This window comes from Pseudophryne corroboree, unplaced genomic scaffold (genome assembly GCF_028390025.1).
Source record: "Pseudophryne corroboree isolate aPseCor3 unplaced genomic scaffold, aPseCor3.hap2 scaffold_1353, whole genome shotgun sequence".
Taxonomy (NCBI): Eukaryota; Metazoa; Chordata; class Amphibia; order Anura; family Myobatrachidae; genus Pseudophryne; species Pseudophryne corroboree.
In genome coordinates this window covers 70411-91799 of record NW_026967979.1, presented here as the reverse complement: position 1 = coordinate 91799, position 21389 = coordinate 70411, and positions in this window count along the sequence as shown.

The window sequence follows — 21389 nt, the reverse complement described above, 5'->3', positions numbered from 1 at the left end:
CTTGGGTGATTGTTGGGGAGAAAGGAGCAGGATGGGGAGGCAGATGTATGTTGCCTAGGGTGGCAGAGGGAAAAGGATGATGCAGACTGGGGTTTCTGATCTTTGCTGCTGGAAACACTGATCCTCCCTCTGTGTACCTCTGAGCCTATGGTGCCCTGGTGCCCACATTCCCCTAATAATCACATCATGTCACTGCCCCTTTCACATGGAGCCTTGTATCTACCAACATATAACTCTACTCCTGACATACTCTGCACTGCTGGGGAGCCTGCTCCTGCCACTGAATAACTCTCAGCCTGTGGCATCCTGGTCTGTGGCTTCCAGGTGAGCCTCTTTCTATCCTCACATCATGACACTGCCCAGGTCGCCTGCAGCCCTGTCCTCGCTGACACATCACTGGTCTCCTGTTATCCTCTGTGCTGCTTTGTGTCATCTATTCCAAGAAAAAGGTAAATCTATGTCTGCTCCTATTTCCATCAAAATTGCTGATCTCTTAGATTTTCCAAGATAGCCAAAGGGAAATTTTCTCCAAAAAGCTAAAATAGCGGGTTGCATGATGTGGGACAGGTACTTGGGTGATTGTTGGGGAGAAAGGAGCAGGATGGGGAGGCTGGTGTATGTTGCCTAGGGTGGCAGAGGGAAAAGGATGATGCAGACTGGGGTTTCTGATCTTTGCTGCTGGAAACACTGCTCCTCCCTCTGTGTACCTCTCAGCCTTTGGCTGTCCTGGTGCCCACATTCCCCTAATAATCACATCATGTCACTGCCCCTTTCACATGGAGCCTTGTCCTTACCAACATATAACTCTACTCCTGATATACTCTGCGCTGCTGGGGAGCCTGCTCCTGCCACTGAATAACTCTCAGCCTGTGGTATCCTGGACTGTGGCTTCCAGATGACCCTCCTTCTCTCCTCAAATCATGACACTGCCCAGGTCGCCTGCAGACCTATCCTCGCTGACACATCACTCATCTCCTGATATACTCTGTGCTGCTTTTTGTCATCTATTCCAAGAAAAAAGGTAAATCTATGTCCGCTCCTATTTCCATCAAAATTGTCGATCTCTTAGATTTTCAAAGATAGCCAAAGGGAAATTTTCTCCAAAAAGCTAAAATAGCGGGTTGCATGATGTGGGACAGGTACTTGGGTGATTGTTGGGGAGAAAGGAGCAGGATGGGGAGGCAGATGTATGTTGCCTAGGGTGGCAGAGGGAGAAGGATGATGCTGACTGGGGATTCTGATCTTTGCTGCTGGAAACACTGATCCTCCCTCTGTGTACCTCTGAGCCTATGGTGCCCTGGTGCCCACATTCCCCTAATAATCACATCATGTCACTGCCCCTTTCACATGGAGCCTTGTCTCTACCAACATATAACTCTACTCCTGATATACTCTGCACTGCTGGGGAGCCTGCTCCTGCCACTGAATAACTCTCAGCCTGTGGTATCCTGGACTGTGGCTTCCAGATGACCCTCCTTCTCTCCTCAAATCATGACACTGCCCAGGTCGCCTGCAGACCTATCCTCGCTGACACATCACTCATCTCCTGATATACTCTGTGCTGCTTTTTGTCATCTATTCCAAGAATAAAGGTAAATCTATGTCTGCTCCTATTTCCATCAAAATTGTCGATCTCTTAGATTTTCAAAGATAGCCAAAGGGAAATTTTCTCCAAAAAGCTAAAATAGCGGGTTGCATGATGTGGGACAGGTACTTGGGTGATTGTTGGGGAGAAAGGAGCAGGCTGGGGTGGCAGGTGTATGTTGCCTAGGGTGGCAGAGGGAAAAGGATGATGCAGACTGGGGTTTCTGATCTTTGCTGCTGGAAACACTGCTCCTCCCTCTGTGTACCTCTCAGCCTTTGGCTGTCCTGGTGCCCACATTCCCCTAATAATCACATCATGTCACTGCCCCTTTCACATGGAGCCTTGTCCTTACCAACATATAACTCTACTCCTGATATACTCTGCGCTGCTGGGGAGCCTGCTCCTGCCACTGAATAACTCTCAGCCTGAGGCATCCTGGTCTGTGGCTTCCAGCAGGTGACCCTCCTCCTCTCCTCAAATCATGACACTGCCCAGGTCGCCTGCAGACCTATCCTCGCTGACACATCACTCGTATCCTGATATACTCTGTGCTGCTTTTTGTCATCTATTCCAAGAAAAAAGGTAAATCTATGTCTGCTCCTATTTCCATAAAAATTGCCGATCTCTTAGATTTTCAAAGATAGCCAAAGGGAAATTTTCTCCAAAAAGCTAAAATAGCGGGTTGCATGATGTGGGACAGGTACTTGGGTGATTGTTGGGGAGAAAGGAGCAGGCTGGGGTGGCAGGTGTATGTTGCTTAGGGTGGCAGAGGGAGAAGGATGATGCTGACTGGGGTTTCTGATCTTTGCTGCTGGAAACACTGCTCCTCCCTCTGTGTACCTCTCAGCCTTTGGCTGTCCTGGTGCCCACATTCCCCTAATAATCACATCATGTCACTGCCCCTTTCACATGGAGCCTTGTCCTTACCAACATATAACTCTACTCCTGATATACTCTGCGCTGCTGGGGAGCCTGCTCCTGCCACTGAATAACTCTCAGCCTGTGGCATCCTGGTCTGTGGCTTCCAGCAGGTGACCCTCCATCTCTCCTCACATCATGAAACTGCCCAGGTCGCCTGCAGCCCTATCCTCGCTGACACATCACTCATCTCCTGATATACTCTGTGCTGCTTTTTGTCATCTATTCCAAGAAAAAAGGTAAATCTATGTCTGCTCCTATTTCCATCAAAATTGTCGATCTCTTAGATTTTCAAAGATAGCCAAAGGGAAATTTTCTCCAAAAAGCTAAAATAGCGGGTTGCATGATGTGGGACAGGTACTTGGGTGATTGTTGGGGAGAAAGGAGCAGGCTGGGGTGGCAGGTGTATGTTGCCTAGGGTGGCAGAGGGAGAAGGATGATGCTGACTGGGGATTCTGATCTGTGCTGCTGGAAACACTGCTCCTCCCTCTGTGTACCTCTGAGCCTATGGCGCCCTGGTGCCCACATTCCCCTAATAATCACATCATGTCACTGCCCCTTTCACATGGAGCCTTGTCCTTACCAACATATAACTCTACTCCTGACACACTCTGCGCTGCTGGGGAGCCTGCTCCTGCCACTGAATAACTCTCAGCCTGTGGCATCCTGGTCTGTGGCTTCCAGCAGGTGACCCTCCATCTCTTCTCACATCATGAAACTGCCCAGGTCGCCTGCAGCCCTATCCTCGCTGACACATCACTCGTCTCCTGATATACTCTGTGCTGCTTTTTGTCATCTATTCCAAGAAAAAAGGTAAATCTATGTCTGCTCCTATTTCCATCAAAATTGCAGATCTCTTAGATTTTCCAAGATAGCCAAAGGGAAATTTTCTCCAAAAAGCTAAAAAAGCGGGTTGCATGATGTGGGACAGGTACTTGGGTGATTGTTGGGGAGATAGGAGCAGGCTGGGGTGGCAGATGTATGTTGCCTAGGGTGGCAGAGGGAGAAGGATGATGTTGACTGGGGATTCTGATCTTTGCTGCTGGAAACACTGCTCCTCCCTCTGTGTACCTCTCAGCCTATGGCGCCCTGGTGCCCACATTCCCCTAATAATCACATCATGTCACTGCCCCTTTCACATGGAGGCTTGTCTCTACCAACATATAAATCTACTCCTGATATACTCTGCGCTGCTGGGGAGCTTGCTCCTGCCACTGAATAACTCTCAGCCTGAGGCATCCTGGTCTGTAGCATCCAGGTGCCCCTCTTTCTCTCCTCAAATCATGACACTGCCCAGGTCGCCTGCAGACCTATCCTCGCTGACACATCACTCATCTCCTGATATACTCTGTGCTGCTTTTTGTCATCTATTCCAAGAAAAAAGGTAAATCTATGTCTGCTCCTATTTCCATCAAAATTGTCGATCTCTTAGATTTTCAAAGATAGCCAAAGGGAAATTTTCTCCAAAAAGCTAAAATAGCGGGTTGCATGATGTGGGACAGGTACTTGGGTGATTGTTGGGGAGAAAGGAGCAGGATGGGGAGGCAGATGTATGTTGCCTAGGGTGGCAGAGGGAAAAGGATGATGCAGACTGGGGTTTCTGATCTTTGCTGCTGGAAACACTGATCCTCCCTCTGTGTACCTCTGAGCCTATGGTGCCCTGGTGCCCACATTCCCCTAATAATCACATCATGTCACTGCCCCTTTCACATGGAGCCTTGTATCTACCAACATATAACTCTACTCCTGACATACTCTGCACTGCTGGGGAGCCTGCTCCTGCCACTGAATAACTCTCAGCCTGTGGCATCCTGGTCTGTGGCTTCCAGGTGAGCCTCTTTCTATCCTCACATCATGACACTGCCCAGGTCGCCTGCAGCCCTGTCCTCGCTGACACATCACTGGTCTCCTGTTATCCTCTGTGCTGCTTTGTGTCATCTATTCCAAGAAAAAGGTAAATCTATGTCTGCTCCTATTTCCATCAAAATTGCTGATCTCTTAGATTTTCCAAGATAGCCAAAGGGAAATTTTCTCCAAAAAGCTAAAATAGCGGGTTGCATGATGTGGGACAGGTACTTGGGTGATTGTTGGGGAGAAAGGAGCAGGATGGGGAGGCAGGTGTATGTTGCCTAGGGTGGCAGAGGGAAAAGGATGATGCAGACTGGGGTTTCTGATCTTTGCTGCTGGAAACACTGCTCCTCCCTCTGTGTACCTCTCAGCCTTTGGCTGTCCTGGTGCCCACATTCCCCTAATAATCACATCATGTCACTGCCCCTTTCACATGGAGCCTTGTCCTTACCAACATATAACTCTACTCCTGATATACTCTGCGCTGCTGGGGAGCCTGCTCCTGCCACTGAATAACTCTCAGCCTGTGGTATCCTGGACTGTGGCTTCCAGATGACCCTCCTTCTCTCCTCAAATCATGACACTGCCCAGGTCGCCTGCAGACCTATCCTCGCTGACACATCACTCATCTCCTGATATACTCTGTGCTGCTTTTTGTCATCTATTCCAAGAAAAAAGGTAAATCTATGTCCGCTCCTATTTCCATCAAAATTGTCGATCTCTTAGATTTTCAAAGATAGCCAAAGGGAAATTTTCTCCAAAAAGCTAAAATAGCGGGTTGCATGATGTGGGACAGGTACTTGTTTGATTGTTGGGGAGAAAGGAGCAGGATGGGGAGGCAGATGTATGTTGCCTAGGGTGGCAGAGGGAGAAGGATGATGCTGACTGGGGATTCTGATCTTTGCTGCTGGAAACACTGATCCTCCCTCTGTGTACCTCTGAGCCTATGGTGCCCTGGTGCCCACATTCCCCTAATAATCACATCATGTCACTGCCCCTTTCACATGGAGCCTTGTCTCTACCAACATATAACTCTACTCCTGATATACTCTGCACTGCTGGGGAGCCTGCTCCTGCCACTGAATAACTCTCAGCCTGTGGTATCCTGGACTGTGGCTTCCTGATGACCCTCCTTCTCTCCTCAAATCATGACACTGCCCAGGTCGCCTGCAGACCTATCCTCGCTGACACATCACTCATCTCATGATATACTCTGTGCTGCTTTTTGTCATCTATTCCAAGAATAAAGGTAAATCTATGTCTGCTCCTATTTCCATCAAAATAGTCGATCTCTTAGATTTTCAAAGATAGCCAAAGGGAAATTTTCTCCAAAAAGCTAAAATAGCGGGTTGCATGATGTGGGACAGGTACTTGGGTGATTGTTGGGGAGAAAGGAGCAGGCTGGGGTGGCAGGTGTATGTTGCCTAGGGTGGCAGAGGGAAAAGGATGATGCAGACTGGGGTTTCTGATCTTTGCTGCTGGAAACACTGCTCCTCCCTCTGTGTACCTCTCAGCCTTTGGCTGTCCTGGTGCCCACATTCCCCTAATAATCACATCATGTCACTGCCCCTTTCACATGGAGCCTTGTCCTTACCAACATATAACTCTACTCCTGATATACTCTGCGCTGCTGGGGAGCCTGCTCCTGCCACTGAATAACTCTCAGCCTGAGGCATCCTGGTCTGTGGCTTCCAGCAGGTGACCCTCCTCCTCTCCTCAAATCATGACACTGCCCAGGTCGCCTGCAGACCTATCCTCTATGACACATCACTCGTACCCTGATATACTCTGTGCTGCTTTTTGTCATCTATTCCAAGAAAAAAGGTAAATCTATGTCTGCTCCTATTTCCATAAAAATTGCCGATCTCTTAGATTTTCAAAGATAGCCAAAGGGAAATTTTCTCCAAAAAGCTAAAATAGCGGGTTGCATGATGTGGGACAGGTACTTGGGTGATTGTTGGGGAGAAAGGAGCAGGCTGGGGTGGCAGGTGTATGTTGCTTAGGGTGGCAGAGGGAGAAGGATGATGCTGACTGGGGTTTCTGATCTTTGCTGCTGGAAACACTGCTCCTCCCTCTGTGTACCTCTCAGCCTTTGGCTGTCCTGGTGCCCACATTCCCCTAATAATCACATCATGTCACTGCCCCTTTCACATGGAGCCTTGTCCTTACCAACATATAACTCTACTCCTGATATACTCTGCGCTGCTGGGGAGCCTGCTCCTGCCACTGAATAACTCTCAGCCTGTGGCATCCTGGTCTGTGGCTTCCAGCAGGTGACCCTCCATCTCTCCTCACATCATGAAACTGCCCAGGTCGCCTGCAGCCCTATCCTCGCTGACACATCACTCATCTCCTGATATACTCTGTGCTGCTTTTTGTCATCTATTCCAAGAAAAAAGGTAAATCTATGTCTGCTCCTATTTCCATCAAAATTGTCGATCTCTTAGATTTTCCAAGATAGCCAAAGGGAAATTTTCTCCAAAAAGCTAAAATAGCGGGTTGCATGATGTGGGACAGGTACTTGGGTGATTGTTGGGGAGAAAGGAGCAGGCTGGGGTGGCAGGTGTATGTTGCCTAGGGTGGCAGAGGGAGAAGGATGATGCTGACTGGGGATTCTGATCTGTGCTGCTGGAAACACTGCTCCTCCCTCTGTGTACCTCTGAGCCTATGGCGCCCTGGTGCCCACATTCCCCTAATAATCACATCATGTCACTGCCCCTTTCACATGGAGCCTTGTCCTTACCAACATATAACTCTACTCCTGACATACTCTGCGCTGCTGGGGAGCCTGCTCCTGCCACTGAATAACTCTCAGCCTGTGGCATCCTGGTCTGTGGCTTCCAGCAGGTGACCCTCCATCTCTCCTCACATCATGAAACTGCCCAGGTCGCCTGCAGCCCTATCCTCGCTGACACATCACTCGTCTCCTGATATACTCTGTGCTGCTTTTTGTCATCTATTCCAAGAAAAAAGGTAAATCTATGTCTGCTCCTATTTCCATCAAAATTGCAGATCTCTTAGATTTTCCAAGATAGCCAAAGGGAAATTTTCTCCAAAAAGCTAAAAAAGCGGGTTGCATGATGCGGGACAGGTACTTGGGTGATTGTTGGGGAGATAGGAGCAGGCTGGGGTGGCAGATGTATGTTGCCTAGGGTGGCAGAGGGAGAAGGATGATGTTGACTGGGGATTCTGATCTTTGCTGCTGGAAACACTGCTCCTCCCTCTGTGTACCTCTCAGCCTATGGCGCCCTGGTGCCCACATTCCCCTAATAATCACATCATGTCACTGCCCCTTTCACATGGAGGCTTGTCTCTACCAACATATAAATCTACTCCTGATATACTCTGCGCTGCTGGGGAGCTTGCTCCTGCCACTGAATAACTCTCAGCCTGAGGCATCCTGGTCTGTAGCATCCAGGTGCCCCTCTTTCTCTCCTCAAATCATGACACTGCCCAGGTCGCCTGCAGACCTATCCTCGCTGACACATCACTCATCTCCTGATATACTCTGTGCTGCTTTTTGTCATCTATTCCAAGAAAAAAGGTAAATCTATGTCTGCTCCTATTTCCATCAAAATTGTCGATCTCTTAGATTTTCAAAGATAGCCAAAGGGAAATTTTCTCCAAAAAGCTAAAATAGCGGGTTGCATGATGTGGGACAGGTACTTGGGTGATTGTTGGGGAGAAAGGAGCAGGATGGGGAGGCAGATGTATGTTGCCTAGGGTGGTAGAGGGAAAAGGATGATGCAGACTGGGGTTTCTGATCTTTGCTGCTGGAAACACTGATCCTCCCTCTGTGTACCTCTGAGCCTATGGTGCCCTGGTGCCCACATTCCCCTAATAATCACATCATGTCACTGCCCCTTTCACATGGAGCCTTGTATCTACCAACATATAACTCTACTCCTGACATACTCTGCACTGCTGGGGAGCCTGCTCCTGCCACTGAATAACTCTCAGCCTGTGGCATCCTGGTCTGTGGCTTCCAGGTGAGCCTCTTTCTATCCTCACATCATGACACTGCCCAGGTCGCCTGCAGCCCTGTCCTCGCTGACACATCACTGGTCTCCTGTTATCCTCTGTGCTGCTTTGTGTCATCTATTCCAAGAAAAAGGTAAATCTATGTCTGCTCCTATTTCCATCAAAATTGCTGATCTCTTAGATTTTCCAAGATAGCCAAAGGGAAATTTTCTCCAAAAAGCTAAAATAGCGGGTTGCATGATGTGGGACAGGTACTTGGGTGATTGTTGGGGAGAAAGGAGCAGGATGGGGAGGCAGGTGTATGTTGCCTAGGGTGGCAGAGGGAAAAGGATGATGCAGACTGGGGTTTCTGATCTTTGCTGCTGGAAACACTGCTCCTCCCTCTGTGTACCTCTCAGCCTTTGGCTGTCCTGGTGCCCACATTCCCCTAATAATCACATCATGTCACTGCCCCTTTCACATGGAGCCTTGTCCTTACCAACATATAACTCTACTCCTGATATACTCTGCGCTGCTGGGGAGCCTGCTCCTGCCACTGAATAACTCTCAGCCTGTGGTATCCTGGACTGTGGCTTCCAGATGACCCTCCTTCTCTCCTCAAATCATGACACTGCCCAGGTCGCCTGCAGACCTATCCTCGCTGACACATCACTCATCTCCTGATATACTCTGTGCAGCTTTTTGTCATCTATTCCAAGAAAAAAGGTAAATCTATGTCCGCTCCTATTTCCATCAAAATTGTCGATCTCTTAGATTTTCAAAGATAGCCAAAGGGAAATTTTCTCCAAAAAGCTAAAATAGCGGGTTGCATGATGTGGGACAGGTACTTGGGTGATTGTTGGGGAGAAAGGAGCAGGATGGGGAGGCAGATGTATGTTGCCTAGGGTGGCAGAGGGAGAAGGATGATGCTGACTGGGGATTCTGATCTTTGCTGCTGGAAACACTGATCCTCCCTCTGTGTACCTCTGAGCCTATGGTGCCCTGGTGCCCACATTCCCCTAATAATCACATCATGTCACTGCCCCTTTCACATGGAGCCTTGTCTCTACCAACATATAACTCTACTCCTGATATACTCTGCACTGCTGGGGAGCCTGCTCCTGCCACTGAATAACTCTCAGCCTGTGGTATCCTGTACTGTGGCTTCCAGATGACCCTCCTTCTCTCCTCAAATCATGACACTGCCCAGGTCGCCTGCAGACCTATCCTCGCTGACACATCACTAACTCCTGATATACTCTGTGCTGCTTTTTGTCATCTATTCCAAGAAAAAAGGTAAATCTATGTCTGCTCCTATTTCCATCAAAATTGTCGATCTCTTAGATTTTCAAAGATAGCCAAAGGGAAATTTTCTCCAAAAAGCTAAAATAGCGGGTTGCATGATGTGGGACAGGTACTTGGGTGATTGTTGGGGAGAAAGGAGCAGGCTGGGGTGGCAGGTGTATGTTGCCTATGGTGGCAGAGGGAAAAGGATGATGCAGACTGGGGTTTCTGATCTTTGCTGCTGGAAACACTGCTCCTCCCTCTGTGTACCTCTCAGCCTTTGGCTGTCCTGGTGCCCACATTCCCCTAATAATCACATCATGTCACTGCCCCTTTCACATGGAGCCTTGTCCTTACCAACATATAACTCTACTCCTGATATACTCTGCGCTGCTGGGGAGCCTGCTCCTGCCACTGAATAACTCTCAGCCTGTGGCATCCTGGTCTGTGGCTTCCAGCAGGTGACCCTCCATCTCTCCTCACATCATGAAACTGCCCAGGTCGCCTGCAGCCCTATCCTCGCTGACACATCACTCGTCTCCTGATATACTCTGTGCTGCTTTTTGTCATCTATTCCAAGAAAAAAGGTAAATCTATGTCTGCTCCTATTTCCATCAAAATTGTCGATCTCTTAGATTTTCAAAGATAGCCAAAGGGAAATTTTCTCCAAAAAGCTAAAATAGCGGGTTGCATGATGTGGGACAGGTACTTGGGTGATTGTTGGGGAGAAAGGAGCAGGCTGGGGTGGCAGGTGTATGTTGCCTAGGGTGGCAGAGGGAGAAGGATGATGCTGACTGGGGATTCTGATCTGTGCTGCTGGAAACACTGCTCCTCCCTCTGTGTACCTCTGAGCCTATGGCGCCCTGGTGCCCACATTCCCCTAATAATCACATCATGTCACTGCCCCTTTCACATGGAGCCTTGTCCTTACCAACATATAACTCTACTCCTGACATACTCTGCGCTGCTGGGGAGCCTGCTCCTGCCACTGAATAACTCTCAGCCTGTGGCATCCTGGTCTGTGGCTTCCAGCAGGTGACCCTCCATCTCTCCTCACATCATGAAACTGCCCAGGTCGCCTGCAGCCCTATCCTCGCTGACACATCACTCGTCTCCTGATATACTCTGTGCTGCTTTTTGTGATCTATTCCAAGAAAAAAGGTAAATCTATGTCTGCTCCTATTTCCATCAAAATTGCAGATCTCTTAGATTTTCAAAGATAGCCAAAGGGAAATTTTCTCCAAAAAGCTAAAAAAGCGGGTTGCATGATGTGGGACAGGTACTTGGGTGATTGTTGGGGAGATAGGAGCTTGCTGGGGTGGCAGATGTATGTTGCCTAGGGTGGCAGAGGGAGAAGGATGATGTTGACCGCGGATTCTGATCTTTGCTGCTGGAAACACTGCTCCTCCCTCTGTGTACCTCTCAGCATTTGGCGTCCTGGTGCCCACATTCCCCTAATAATCACATCATGTCACTGCCCCTTTCACATGGAGGCTTGTCTCTACCAACATATAAATCTACTCCTGATATACTCTGCGCTGCTGGGGAGCTTGCTCCTGCCACTGAATAACTCTCAGCCTGAGGCATCCTGGTCTGTAGCATCCAGGTGCCCCTCTTTCTCTCCTCAAATCATGACACTGCCCAGGTCGCCTGCAGCCCTATCCTCGCTGACACATAACTCGTATCCTGATATACTCTGCGCTGCTTTGTGTCATCTATTCCAAGAAAAAGGTAAATCTATGTCTGCTCCTATTTCCATCAAAATTGCCGATCTCTCAGATTTTCAAAGATAGCCAAAGGGAAATTTTCTCCAAAAAGCTAAAATAGCGGGTTGCATGATGTGGGAAAGGTGCTTGGGTGATTGTTGGGGAGATAGGAGCAGGCTGGGGTAGCAGATGTATATTGCCTAGGGTGGCAGAGGGAGAAGGATGATGCTGACTGGGGATTCTGATCTTTGCTGCTGGAAACACTGCTCCTCCCTCTGTGTACCTCTCAGCCTTTGGCTGTCCTGGTGCACACATTCCCCTAATAATCACATCATGTCACTGCCCCTTTCACATGGAGCCTTGTCCTTACCAACATATAACTCTACTCCTGATATACTCTGCGCTGCTGGGGAGCCTGCTCCTGTCACTGAATAACTCTCAGCCTGTGGCATCCTGGACTGTGGCTTCCAGGTGACCCTCCTTCTCTCCTCAAATCATGACACTGCCCAGGTCGCCTGCAGACCTATCCTCGCTGACACATCACTCGTATCCTGATATACTCTCTGCTGCTTTTTGTCATCTATTCCAAGATAAAGGTAAATCTATGTCCGCTCTTATTTCCATCAAAATTGTCGATCTCTTAGATTTTCAAAGATAGCCAAAGGGAAATTTTCTCCAAAAAGCTAAAATAGCGGGTTGCATGATGTGGGACAGGTACTTGGGTGATTGTTGGGAAGAAAGGAGCAGGCTGGTATGGCAGGTGTATGTTGCCTAGGGTGGCAGAGGGAGAAGGATGATGCTGACTGGGGATTCTGATCTTTGCTGCTGGAAACACTGCTCTTCCCTCTGTGTACCTCTCAACCTGTGGCGTCCTGGTGCCCACATTCCACTAATAATCACATCATGTCACTGCCCCTTTCACATGGAGCCTTGTCCTTACCAACACATAACTCTACTCCTGACATACTCTGCACTGCTGGGGAGCTTGCTCCTGCCACTGAATAACTCTCAGCCTGTGGCATCCTGGACTGTGGCTTCCAGGTGACCCTCCTTCTCTCCTCAAATCATGACACTGCCCAGGTCGCCTGCAGACCTATCCTCGCTGACACATCACTCGTATCCTGATATACTCTGTGCTGCTGTTTGTCATCTATTACAAGAAAAAAGGTAATTCTATGTCCACTCCTATTTCCATCAAAATTGTCGATCTCTCAGATTTTCAAAGATAGCCAAAGGGAAATTTTCTCCAAAAAGCTAAAATAGCGGGTTGCATGATGTGGGACAGGTACTTGGGTGATTGTTGGGGAGAAAGGAGCAGGATGGGGTGGCAGGTGTATGTTGCCTAGGGTGGCAGAGGGAGAAGGATGATGCTGACTGGGGATTCTGATCTTTGCTGCTGGAAACACTGATCCTCCCTCTGTGTAACTCTGAGCCTATGGCGCCCTGGTGCCCACATTCCCCTAATAATCACATCATGTCACTGCCCCTTTCACATAGAGCCTTGTCCTTACCAACACATAATCTACTCCTGACATACTCTGCACTGCTGGGGAGCCTGCTCCTGCCACTGAATAACTCTCAGCTTGTGGCATCCTGGTCTGTGGCTTCCTGTTGCCCTCTTTCTCTCCTCACATCATGACACTGCCCAGGTCACCTGCAGCCCTGTCCTCGCTGACACATCACTCGTCTCCTGTTATCCTCTGTGCTGCTTTTTGTCATCTATTCCAAGATAAAGGTAAATCTATGTCTGCTCCTATTTCCATCAAAATTGCTGATCTCTGAGATTTTCCAAGATAGCCAAAGGGAAATTTTCTCCAAAAAGCTAAAATAGCGGGTTGCATGATGTGGGACAGGTACTTGGGTGATTGTTGGGGAGAAAGGAGCAGAATGGGGTGGCAGGTGTATGTTGCCTAGGGTGGCAGAGGGAAAAGGATGATGCAGACTGGGGATTCTGATCTTTGCTGCTGGAAACACTGCTCCTCCCTCTGTGTACCTCTCAGCCTTTGGCTGTCCTGGTGCCCACATTCCCCTAATAATCACATCATGTCACTGCCCCTTTCACATGGAGCCTTGTCCTTACCAACATATAACTCTACTCCTGATATACTCTGCGCTGCTGGGGAGCCTGCTCCTGCCACTGAATAACTCTCAGCCTGTGGCATCCTGGTCTGTGGCTTCCAGGTGAGCCTCTTTCTATCCTCACATCATGACACTGCCCAGGTCGCCTGCAGCCCTATCCTCGCTGACACATCACTCGTATCCTGATATACTCTGTGCTGCTGTTTGTCATCTATTCCAAGAAAAAAGGTAAATCTATGTCCGCTCCTATTTCCATCAAAATTGTCGATCTCTCAGATTTTCAAAGATAGCCAAAGGGAAATTTTCTCCAAAAAGCTAAAATAGCGGGTTGCATGATGTGGGACAGGTACTTGGGTGATTGTTGGGGAGAAAGGAGCAGGATGGGGAGTCAGATGTATGTTGCCTAGGGTGGCAGAGGGAGAAGGATGATGCTGACTGGGGATTCTGATCTTTGCTGCTGGAAACACTGCTCCTCCCTCTGTGTACCTCTCAGCCTATGGCGCCCTGGTGCCCACATTCCACTAATAATCACATCATGTCACTGCCCCTTTCACATGGAGCCTTGTCCTTACCAACACATAACTCTACTCCTGACATACTCTGCACTGCTGGGGAGCCTGCTCCTGCCACTGAATAACTCTCAGCCTGTGGCATCCTGGTCTGTGGCTTCCAGGTGATCCTCTATCTATCCTCACATCATGACACTGCCCAGGTCGACTGCAGCCCTGTCCTCGCTGACACATCACTCGTCTACTGATATACTCTCTGCTGCTTTTTGTCATCTATTCCAAGAAAAAGGTAAATCTATGTCCGCTCTTATTTCCATCAAAATTGTCGATCTCTTAGATTTTCAAAGATAGCCAAAGGGAAATTTTCTCCAAAAAGCTAAAATAGCGGGTTGCATGATGTGGGACAGGTACTTGGGTGATTGTTGGGGAGAAAGGAGCAGGATGGGGAGTCAGATGTATGTTGCCTAGGGTGGCAGAGGGAGAAGGATGATGCTGACTGGGGATTCTGATCTTTGCTGCTGGAAACACTGCTCCTCCCTCTGTGTACCTCTCAGCCTTTGGCGTCCTGGTGACCACATTCCCCTAATAATCACATCATGTCACTGCCCCTTTCACATGGAGCCTTGTCTCTACCAACACATAACTCTACTCCTGATATACTCTCTGCTGCTTTTTGTCATCTATTCCAAGAAAAAGGTAAATCTATGTCTGCTCTTATTTCCATCAAAATTGTCGATCTCTCAGATTTTCAAAGATAGCCAAAGGGAAATTTTCTCCAAAAAGCTAAAATAGCGGGTTGCATGATGTGGGACAGGTACTTGGGTGATTGTTGGGGAGATAGGAGCAGGCTGGGGTAGCAGATGTATATTGCCTAGGGTGGCAGAGGGAGAAGGATGATGCTGACTGGGGATTCTGATCTTTGCTGCTGGAAACACTGATCCTCCCTCTGTGTACCTCTCAGCATTTGGCGTCCTGGTGACCACATTCCCCTAATAATCACATCATGTCACTGCCCCTTTCACATGGAGCCTTGTCCTTACCAACATATAACTCTACTCCTGATATACTCTGCGCTGCTGGGGAGCCTGCTCCTGCCACTGAATAACTCTCAGCCTGTGGCATCCTGGTCTGTGGCTTCCAGGTGAGCCTCTTTCTATCCTCACATCATGACACTGCCCAGGTCGCCTGCAGCCCTGTCCTCGCTGACACATCACTCGTATCCTGATATACTCTGTGCTGCTGTTTGTCATCTATTCCAAGAAAAAGGTAAATCTATGTCTGCTCCTATTTCCATCAAAATTGTCGATCTCTCAGATTTTCAAAGATAGCCAAAGGGAAATTTTCTCCAAAAAGCTAAAATAGCGGGTTGCATGATGTGGGACAGGTACTTGGGTGATTGTTGGGGAGAAAGGAGCAGGATGGGGTGGCAGGTGTATGTTGCCTAGGGTGGCAGAGGGAGAAGGATGATGCTGACTGGGGATTCTGATCTTTGCTGCTGGAAACACTGATCCTCCCTCTGTGTACCTCTGAGCCTATGGCGCCCTGGTGCCCACATTCCCCTAATAATCACATCATGTCACTGCCCCTTTCACATAGAGCCTTGTCCTTACCAACACATAATCTACTCCTGACATACTCTGCACTGCTGGGGAGCCTGCTCCTGCCACTGAATAACTCTCAGCTTGTGGCATCCTGGTCTGTGGCTTCCTGTTGCCCTCTTTCTCTCCTCACATCATGACACTGCCCAGGTCACCTGCAGCCCTGTCCTCGCTGACACATCACTCGTCTCCTGTTATCCTCTGTGCTGCTTTTTGTCATCTATTCCAAGATAAAGGTAAATCTATGTCTGCTCCTATTTCCATCAAAATTGCTGATCTCTTAGATTTTCCAAGATAGCCAAAGGGAAATTTTCTCCAAAAAGCTAAAATAGCGGGTTGCATGATGTGGGACAGGTACTTGGGTGATTGTTGGGGAGAAAGGAGCAGGATGGGGTGGCAGGTGTATGTTGCCTAGGGTGGCAGAGGGAAAAGGATGATGCAGACTGGGGTTTCTGATCTTTGCTGCTGGAAACACTGCTCCTCCCTCTGTGTACCTCTCAGCCTTTGGCTGTCCTGGTGCCCACATTCCCCTAATAATCACATCATGTCACTGCCCCTTTCACATGGAGCCTTGTCCTTACCAACATATAACTCTACTCCTGATATACTCTGCGCTGCTGGGGAGCCTGCTCCTGCCACTGAATAACTCTCAGCCTGTGGCATCCTGGTCTGTGGCTTCCAGGTGAGCCTCTTTCTATCCTCACATCATGACACTGCCCAGGTCGCCTGCAGCCCTATCCTCGCTGACACATCACTCGTATCCTGATATACTCTGTGCTGCTGTTTGTCATCTATTCCAAGAAAAAAGGTAAATCTATGTCCGCTCCTATTTCCATCAAAATTGTCGATCTCTCAGATTTTCAAAGATAGCCAAAGGGAAATTTTCTCCAAAAAGCTAAAATAGCGGGTTGCATGATGTGGGACAGGTACTTGGGTGATTGTTGGGGAGAAAGGAGCAGGATGGGGAGTCAGATGTATGTTGCCTAGGGTGGCAGAGGGAGAAGGATGATGCTGACTGGGGATTCTGATCTTTGCTGCTGGAAACACTGCTCCTCCCTCTGTGTAACTCTCAGCCTATGGCGCCCTGGTGCCCACATTCCACTAATAATCACATCATGTCACTGCCCCTTTCACATGGAGCCTTGTCCTTACCAACACATAACTCTACTCCTGACATACTCTGCACTGCTGGGGAGCCTGCTCCTGCCACTGAATAACTCTCAGCCTGTGGCATCCTGGTCTGTGGCTTCCAGGTGACCCTCTATCTATCCTCACATCATGACACTGCCCAGGTCGACTGCAGCCCTGTCCTCGCTGACACATCACTCGTCTACTGATATACTCTCTGCTGCTTTTTGTCATCTATTCCAAGAAAAAGGTAAATCTATGTCCGCTCTTATTTCCATCAAAATTGTCGATCTCTTAGATTTTCAAAGATAGCCAAAGGGAAATTTTCTCCAAAAAGCTAAAATAGCGGGTTGCATGATGTGGGACAGGTACTTGGGTGATTGTTGGGGAGAAAGGAGCAGGATGGGGTGGCAGGTGTATGTTGCCTAGGGTGGCAGAGGGAGAAGGATGATGCTGACTGGGGATTCTGATCTTTGCTGCTGGAAACACTGATCCTCCCTCTGTGTAACTCTGAGCCTATGGCGCCCTGGTGCCCACATTCCCCTAATAATCACATCATGTCACTGCCCCTTTCACATAGAGCCTTGTCCTTACCAACACATAATCTACTCCTGACATACTCTGCACTGCTGGGGAGCCTGCTCCTGCCACTGAATAACTCTCAGCTTGTGGCATCCTGGTCTGTGGCTTCCTGTTGCCCTCTTTCTCTCCTCACATCATGACACTGCCCAGGTCACCTGCAGCCCTGTCCTCGCTGACACATCACTCGTCTCCTGTTATCCTCTGTGCTGCTTTTTGTCATCTATTCCAAGATAAAGGTAAATCTATGTCTGCTCCTATTTCCATCAAAATTGCTGATCTCTTAGATTTTCCAAGATAGCCAAAGGGAAATTTTCTCCAAAAAGCTAAAATAGCGGGTTGCATGATGTGGGACAGGTACTTGGGTGATTGTTGGGGAGAAAGGAGCAGGATGGGGTGGCAGGTGTATGTTGCCTAGGGTGGCAGAGGGAAAAGGATGATGCAGACTGGGGATTCTGATCTTTGCTGCTGGAAACACTGCTCCTCCCTCTGTGTACCTCTCAGCCTTTGGCTGTCCTGGTGCCCACATTCCCCTAATAATCACATCATGTCACTGCCCCTTTCACATGGAGCCTTGTCCTTACCAACATATAACTCTACTCCTGATATACTCTGCGCTGCTGGGGAGCCTGCTCCTGCCACTGAATAACTCTCAGCCTGTGGCATCCTGGTCTGTGGCTTCCAGGTGAGCCTCTTTCTATCCTCACATCATGACACTGCCCAGGTCGCCTGCAGCCCTATCCTCGCTGACACATCACTCGTATCCTGATATACTCTGTGCTGCTGTTTGTCATCTATTCCAAGAAAAAAGGTAAATCTATGTCCGCTCCTATTTCCATCAAAATTGTCGATCTCTCAGATTTTCAAAGATAGCCAAAGGGAAATTTTCTCCAAAAAGCTAAAATAGCGGGTTGCATGATGTGGGACAGGTACTTGGGTGATTGTTGGGGAGAAAGGAGCAGGATGGGGAGTCAGATGTATGTTGCCTAGGGTGGCAGAGGGAGAAGGATGATGCTGACTGGGGATTCTGATCTTTGCTGCTGGAAACACTGCTCCTCCCTCTGTGTAACTCTCAGCCTATGGCGCCCTGGTGCCCACATTCCACTAATAATCACATCATGTCACTGCCCCTTTCACATGGAGCCTTGTCCTTACCAACACATAACTCTACTCCTGACATACTCTGCACTGCTGGGGAGCCTGCTCCTGCCACTGAATAACTCTCAGCCTGTGGCATCCTGGTCTGTGGCTTCCAGGTGACCCTCTATCTATCCTCACATCATGACACTGCCCAGGTCGACTGCAGCCCTGTCCTCGCTGACACATCACTCGTCTACTGATATACTCTCTGCTGCTTTTTGTCATCTATTCCAAGAAAAAGGTAAATCTATGTCCGCTCTTATTTCCATCAAAATTGTCGATCTCTTAGATTTTCAAAGATAGCCAAAGGGAAATTTTCTCCAAAAAGCTAAAATAGCGGGTTGCATGATGTGGGACAGGTACTTGGGTGATTGTTGGGGAGAAAGGAGCAGGATGGGGAGTCAGATGTATGTTGCCTAGGGTGGCAGAGGGAGAAGGATGATGCTGACTGGGGATTCTGATCTTTGCTGCTGGAAACACTGCTCCTCCCTCTGTGTACCTCTCAGCCTTTGGCGTCCTGGTGACCACATTCCCCTAATAATCACATCATGTCACTGCCCCTTTCACATGGAGCCTTGTCTCTACCAACACATAACTCTACTCCTGATATACTCTCTGCTGCTTTTTGTCATCTATTCCAAGAAAAAGGTAAATCTATGTCTGCTCTTATTTCCATCAAAATTGTCGATCTCTCAGATTTTCAAAGATAGCCAAAGGGAAATTTTCTCCAAAAAGCTAAAATAGCGGGTTGCATGATGTGGGACAGGTACTTGGGTGATTGTTGGGGAGATAGGAGCAGGCTGGGGTAGCAGATGTATATTGCCTAGGGTGGCAGAGGGAGAAGGATGATGCTGACTGGGGATTCTGATCTTTGCTGCTGGAAACACTGATCCTCCCTCTGTGTACCTCTCAGCCTTTGGCGTCCTGGTGACCACATTCCCCTAATAATCACATCATGTCACTGCCCCTTTCACATGGAGCCTTGTCCTTACCAACATATAACTCTACTCCTGATATACTCTGCGCTGCTGGGGAGCCTGCTCCTGCCACTGAATAACTCTCAGCCTGTGGCATCCTGGTCTGTGGCTTCCAGGTGAGCCTCTTTCTATCCTCACATCATGACACTGCCCAGGTCGCCTGCAGCCCTGTCCTCGCTGACACATCACTCGTATCCTGATATACTCTGCGCTGCTGGGGAGCTTGCTCCTGCCACTGAATAACTCTCAGCCTGTGGCATCCTGGTCTGTGGCTTCCTGGTGACCAAGGATGTATCTACCTATCAGCCAGGATGGCACTCACCAGTGGCACCTGGCAAGGAGGGGGCACCGTCCGGCAGTGCCATCCATGGCCAGGGGGTAGAACCAAGTAGAATTGTCAGACTTGGTAACTGTATGTTAGTGCCGGCACCAGTGTCCGGCAGCAGCGCACTGCACCTCACTTGTAATCAGACTCAACATAAACTACAGCTCCAAGCAGCTCTAGGGCTGCTAGGAGCTGTAGTTTACTTTAAGTCTGATTGATCACTAGTGCGGTTCTGTGCCGCTGTACACTTGTGCCGGCAGTGACAGTCACCAGTCAGAGCTGGATTATGGTTAGTTGGGGGGGGGGGGGGGGGTCGAGGCACAGGACTGCACTGCCCTGCATTGGGCTATGGCAGTGGACGAAGTTGAAGCACGGGGGTGAGGCTACACGGCACTCACTGCCAGGCAGCGCAGCAGCATGGAGAAGAGGGAGAGAGGACAACAAGCTACTAAAGTATATGCGGTCAGCGTACCCTGTCTGTAATGTGGGGGAGACACTATATAGTCTGTCTGTGACTGAATTTATGTATGTGTGCAACTATGTATATATGTATGTTTGTGTGTGTAAGTATCTACTGTATTTGTGTGTGTGACCATGTATGTGAATAAGTGTGTAGCTAGAGTATGTACAGTATGTATGTGACTGTATTTGTGTATACTGTATGTGTGACTGTACTGTATATCATATGTATTTGTTTTGTGTGAGACTATGTATGTAAGTGTATATGTGCGCCTATGGGCAGTATCAGATATACTAATGGCAAATGTGGTTTGAACGCATTCCTCATATAAAATTACTAATACATTTATTAGCACTGGTCCACATTTCCATTCCCCATATGCCCTGTATAGAAGGTGTTTTCTATCGGGGTACTACTGTGTGGCATTACATAAATAAGAGACACTACTGTGTGTTGTAATGCGAGTATTGGACACTACTGTGCAGTGTAATGTGCTACTGAGTGGCATAATTTGAATTGGTGGTACTGTTGTGTGGTCATTCCCCTTCCCCACAAGGCCACATTCCTTTTTTGACATGCCTTCCTTATTTCAAATGTGTGTGTGCGCACTTGAGAAGGAAGGGGGGGGGGGGGGGATGACTTTGCCAGGGGCGATCGGACCCCTAGATACACCCCTGCTCATTCACCAGTTAAACACAATATTTGTGTAACCAAAGCCCCCAGCACCTCCTGTCCCCAACTCCCAACCTCTGAATCCTACCTCCAGTATCTCACCTGACTCCTGCAACCATGTATAATGCCCACATGTATATACTGCAGCCCCTGTGTATGTCCCTTCTCTTTACTTACCTCCTAACATGACCCTCTCCAGGAGGGACATAATGCTCTTCTCCTGGACGTTCCTCTTAATTTAAGATTGGCATCACTTGTGTTAAAACACCTTTCTTATCTGTTAACCTGTTCAAAACAGGTTCTGGCAATCATAAATTAAGTCCAGAAGCAGAGCATTTTGTCCCTCCTGGAGAGGTATGATTTTAGATGTCTTACGTATTACATACATAGGACAGTGTATGGATGGCCCTACTGCCACATATAACAGGTTACTTTGATCGTTTGGCCCTGTATATGTCTGATGTTTAACATACACTGCACTTTGAAGCAGACTTTAACTTGTTACATGGTAATGTCATTCATGGGCTGGCTACACTTACCATAAAATCAAGCATTTAGAAAACCCCTCTAGAAATCCTGCATTTGTCTCTAAACCATTAATATCAAACACGGGAAAGCCGA